Source organism: Psammomys obesus, unplaced genomic scaffold, assembly GCF_907164565.1.
Source record: "Psammomys obesus unplaced genomic scaffold, mPsaObe1.curated_primary_1811, whole genome shotgun sequence".
NCBI classification, from domain to species: domain Eukaryota; kingdom Metazoa; phylum Chordata; class Mammalia; order Rodentia; family Muridae; genus Psammomys; species Psammomys obesus.
The window spans coordinates 4505742-4511741 of NW_026585691.1; positions in this window are offsets into that span (position 1 = coordinate 4505742).

Below are 6000 nucleotides of genomic sequence, written 5' to 3' on the forward strand. Positions count from 1 at the left end.
GAAATCGGTTGTAATTTGGGGCAGGTCAGAATTTTTATCCAGAGCAAAGGCATAGTGCAGGCAAGGACAAATGCCTAGAGAAATCGGCTGCACACCATGTAGCCCAAGACAATGTGCGTGCGTATGTGTGTGTATGTGTGCATATGTGTGTATAATGTATAAACCTGTGTATGTGTGTGTGTGTTTCTCAGTAGCGTATTTGCTCCTCTGCAGGTGACCTTTGATGATTTTCCACCTTCTGTCCTGGATTTGATTCAACGTTTTGTCCTGAGCCCCAGGACTTTCCCTTTGCTCCAATCATCTCCTTATTAAATGGAATGGTCCAACAACAAAAGTCTTTTTAGGGCTCCAAAGCCAACTGTCCTCTGCTTCGCCTTGGAAGTGTCAAAGAGTGTAACTGTCTTGTTGGCCTTTAAATCTCTGGAGCGTCAGTTCCTTAAGCCTCCAGCAGGATCACTTGGGAACAGCTCAACACACAGCTCTGGGCTCCACTTTAGACGGACTGGTTGGGGATCTTCTGGGCTGAGACCTGGAGCCTCTGTGTTTATTAAATACTTTTGAGAGTTAAAATATACATACAAAGCAGCCTGGAACTGGAGTTTAGGGACCAAATGACTTCTGAGCTCATTATGGGAGTGAGTGTGCTGTGTAATAAGCCTCATCCTTTGTAACAAAAATATATCGAGTATTTACTGTGTTTGCAACACATGTTTAAGCCATTTACATTTTAGCTCATTTGTTGTCTGTAACAGCCTCCCAGGGCTGGTGCTGCTCTAGTCTTAGTGCCTAGATGAGGAAATGGGGGTGGGAATCACCTGGGGAGATGGCTCAGCCTACTAAGCACTTTGTTATGTAAGCATAAACCCGAGTTTGATCCCAAGAACCCACATGAAAAGGTCAAGTCAGGCATGGTACTGACTTGTACACATTTGTAATATCACTTCTGAGGAGGTGGAGACAGGCGGATCCCTGGGGCTAGCTGGCTGGCTGGTGAGCCTCGATAGATGGGTGACTTCCCGGCTAGTGAGAGTTTCTGCTTCAAAAACCAAGGTGCGATGACTCAGTGAATAAGGGAGTTTGCTATACAAGCCTGTGACCCGAGTTTCATCCTTGGAACACGCATGAGGGTGGGAGGAGTGAGTGAACCCTACTAAGCTGTCATCTGATGGACGTATGCTGTGTTGTGTGCACCTAACCACACATATACAGTGTATGCTCGCACACATAATAAACAAATCAGTATTTCTAAAATGCAAGGTAGGCAGCATCCTGAAGAATGCTACCCAAGGTTGTCCCTACACGCATAGCGACAGGGCCACTGAAAGGAGAAAGAGTGCCAACCAGAGCTACATCATGGGTGGTAAGGAGGAATACTGCCAAGTTTGCAGTTCTGCCCACAGCTAGGAGTCATGAGGCCAAGACCTTGACGGAAAGCTGAGAGCTATTTTCCTTGGCAAAGAATGCTCACTCTCAGGTTATAATGCTGCCTTCAGGATACTGTGACGGTGGGGGGAGGAGGTTATCAGACTTGATCTACAAGGTTAGCCCCTGCGACTTCAATAAACCTCACACTGGCAAGATTTGTTGGGGTGGAGGGGTGGTGTTGGTGAAAGTTGGCCCAGCCATGGAGTACGACTCTCATTTGGCAAACGCCCCATTGGCTTCTGCAGCCCACCAAAGAATTGCTCGTAGAGCCTGTATGTTTTCTGAAGTTCTGAGCAGGTTGACTGGGCACCAGAGAGAGAGCCCCTTGCTTCTTACAAGGCCAGCTCTCCAGGGACCCTGCCTAGAGACAAGAAGCGGGGGGCCGTGCTGAAGTGTGGGCCGCAGAAGCGGCAGACCTGCTTCCTCAGTCTGACTCTGACCTCTCACAAGCTGCTTAACCCCTGAGTGCCTTTCTGTGAGAAACAGAAGGACCCTACTTCAAGTGCTGAGGATCTTCCTGGGGCTTCACCATCCAAGGAAAACACTGGGCCAATGAAGCCTCTTCACCCCATGAGACTTCCTAAAACCTTGATGAGGAATTCAAGCTTAGGTCATAGGGAGAAGAAGAAGAATGAAAATCCCAAATAACAGTGAGAATGGGGGCACACTTGGGGTCCTGTTTCTGTCTCATGGAAAGTGGGGCTGCACTGACCTACAGTGATTGACTCCCAGGCCCCTGTAACTGGGCTGAAAGGGGCTCCCCCTCAGAAGCAGTGGGAGGGAGACAAGGGAGGGTGACGGCAAGACTGAATATGATCAAAATATACTATATGTGTGCGTGCAGTTGTTAAAAAAATAAGTGAAATCTTATTTCAATAAATGTAAGAGATTCCTTGATCAAGAAGGGAGTTTTCCCTGGGTGAGGCTAAGCTATTGCAATACAAATCTTCCAACCCCTGAGATTTCCCCCAAATGTGGGAAATTCTAGTGTGTAGGTTGGGGACTATGTTAAAACTCTCCCTTATAAAAAAAAAACTAAATGAAAATAATATAATGCAAGAGAGAATTCAGATAATTCAGCTTAACTGAGAGACTCTGAGGTATATTGAATCGAATGAGCTCCAGAGGAAGAGAAGGGAAGAGACAACAGATAATCGCTTGAAGAGAGTCTAACAGTTTTCTTTTCCTTCTGGATTTGAAATCGGTGCCAATTGGACAGTGCAAACCAGTCCTTCCCAGGTGCCCCTATGTGCAGCTCACTTTTGCTGCCAGTGTGGGGCACACACTGGGCGTGGCTATCTATGCTGTTTTATTCAACGGTCACTTCTGTGACCGCTGTGACAATCAGATGAGCCCATGGTGGAGAAGCTTGCTTAATGTCACATGGTCGAAAGGGATGCAGGTACTTCAGTCTCAGGCATAAACTTCCAAATTTTTTTAATTAATTTTTTTATTTATTACAATTTATTCACTTTGTCTCCCAGCTGTAACCCCCTCCCTCTCCCCTGTCAATCCCCCCTCTCTCCCTCTTCTTCTTCCATGCCCTTCCCCCATTTCACTGATAGAGGAGGTCCTCCTCCCCTTCCATCTGATCCTAGTCTATCAGGTCTCATCAGGGTTGGCTGCATTGTCTTCTTCTGTGGCCTGGTAAAGCTGTACCCCCCTCAGGGGGAGGTGATCAAAGAGCCAGCCACTGAGTCCATGACAGAGACAGTCCCTGTTCCCCTTACTAGGGAACACACTTTAAGACTGAGCTGCCATGGGCTACATCTGTGCAGGGGTTCTAGGTTATTGCCATGCATGGTCCTTGGTTGGAGTATCAGTCTCAGAAAAGACTCCTGGGCTGAGATATTTTGGTTCTGATGCTCTCCTTGTGGAGTTCCTGTTCTCTCCAGGTCTTTCTATCTCCCCCTTCTTTCATAAGGTTCCCCGCACTCCGTCCAAAGTTTGGCTAACAGTCTCAGCATCTGCTTTGATACCATGCGGGGTAGAGTCTTTCAGAAGCCCCCTGTGGTAGACTCCTGTCCTGTTCCCTGTTTTCTCCCTCTTCTGATGTCTATAAAACCTCCAAATCTTGATAGCATATGACTCATCTAGGATTCTCCCAGTTTCTGTGGTGAAAGTCCCATGTGCTGGGCAACCCCCTCACTCCCCAGGAAATTGGATAGTGGGTCACTCTAGGTCAACTGCATAAACTTGAAATTTGACAGATGGAGGTTTGAATTCCATCTCTGCACTCTATTGACTATGTGTGCATTTTAACTTTCTTGTCTGCAAAGCAGTAATGACATAGGCAGTAGGCTGATTGAATGGTGACCTGGCCAAACTCTTCATGACAGATACTCAAGAAATGTTAGCTTTAGGGATAGAGAGATGACTCAACAGGTAAGAGTGTGCTCTGCTCTTCAGAAGATCCAAGTAAGGTTTCCAGCACCCATCTGTAGCTCTAGTTCTGAGGGATCTACTACTCTAAGCTTCATCTGCATAGACAGCATTCATACACACACACACACACACACACACACACACACACACACCTATAAACATGTTAACTATTGTTATTTGTATTTTGTTTTCTACTGTGATGTCTGTCTGTGTGAAGTAGGGCCTAGTTTCAGAGGATTTGAACACCAGGATTAAGCACACCTATTTCATCCTAGTTAAAAAACATGACTGAATACCAAAATCAGCCTGGAACTTTGCTTATCTAGATCCTGTTAGGCTGTAAAGCTAATGGGGGAGGAGGGAGGATGGGGGGAGGGCTGATAGCTTGCCTGTGTTCATTTCTCAGAATGTAAAGACAATACGAAACACCTTACATGCTCCAGGACACAGTCTCTTACACACACACACACACACACACATACACACACACACACCCCGACTTTAACGTGTATAACAAGGCCTGTAAGTCTGCAAGAAACCTCTGAGAAAGCATTTAAACTTTAGAAGACACTGGGCATGCCAGGCAGTTTTGTGGTGTGCGGGCGTTGTGAGCCGAGGCTGGGCTTAGCTGTGGTCAGACCGTCAGACTTAATGCAAGGTTGGGTCCTTTCCTAGGCAGGAGGGGACAAAAGCCCATTGTTGGTTTTTCCCTAGAGCTTGAGCCTGCCTGAGGATAAAACTTCAAAGCAATTCCTTGAGACCCCTTAAGATGGCTAAACCTCAGGCAGGATTCCTTTTTCTGTCTATCCTGCTTCCTGACCCTGCTCCTGGCAGCTGTCCCAGGCTCCCACCTCTGCTGAGGGAGGCATTCCCTCCCCATGACCTCATCAGAAACAGTCCCTCCCTCAGGCCAGGACCTCTCACCACAAATCCTTTTTCATCAGAGGCCCTGAAGCCAACTGGGAGAGGGCTTTCAGGTCCCCTCCTCTCCCTAAGCACAGTGGAGAGCCTGCTTGGGGCAGTGAGTCATTTTAGGAAGCCATCTGGCTGCTAAATGCTCAGAGGTTGCCTAACAGCAAGCAGGCCATTTCATTCACAACACCTACAAATGGTTCCTTAAAAGAAAATTTAAAGGGGAAGACACCAAAATAGGGCCCGGGCTGTAGTTCACTGTAGAGTGCCTGCCTAGCACGGGTGAAACTCTGGGCTTGATCCCTAACACTGCACAAAACAGGCCTGCACATGCTTGCAGAAAACCTCCCCTGGGTACACTGGGATTTATGAAGGCCTCCTGGGCTGAGACCCTGTCTAAGAGAGAGAGGGAAGTAAATTATAATTTGAGAATTTTGCAGTAGCCCTAGTGAGATAGAGAGAGCAATGTGGGGCTGGAGATAATGGTTTAGCAGTTAAGAGTGAAGGCTGGTCTTGCAGAGGACCTGAGTTTGATTTCCAGCTCACAACTACCTGTAATTCCAGCTCCAGGTGATATAATGTCCTCTTCTGGACTCTAAAACACCTGTACTCACACATGCATACCCTCTCTCGTCCTCTCTCTCTAAATAATAAAAAATTATTATTTCTTTTGGTAAAAAGGTCACATGCTCAGTCAACAGGACTGGGGTGTGTTGCTTTCATTCATAAATATAATAATAAGGAAATGGAAAATTTCAGGATTTTTTTTCTATCTAAACTGATAGACCCACTGAGCACTATGGTCAGATCCCTTAGGTTCCACAGACCCTAGAGAGGAATTCTGGAACCAGGTGACCTGCCTTCCAGATTTAGCATTCTGTGGCCATGGAGAGTAAATTTCTCCAAATTGTTCACGGACTTGGGGATTATCAGTGTGTCAAGGAGGGCCCTAACTACAGTCCCTCTTTTTCAAAGAAATGCCAGGCATGGATGTTGTTGCCACTGGAGAGAGAGGAAGGGATGAAGAAAGGGTTCAGAAGAACGACAGGTAAATCTCTGTCACCTCCATCATTCCCTATGGTGCACAGGGAGGAAAGGGCCTGGTCATCCTCTTTACAGACGCCCCCACAGGTCATTCTGTCCACAAAGAATTCAGAGCTACTGTCATGAACCCAAAAGATAAAGCAAGGAAACCAGACAGTATCTGAAAACGATACCCTCCCGACCTCTCGTGTGTGTGTGTGTGTGTGTGTGTGTGTGTGTGTGTGTGTGTGTGTG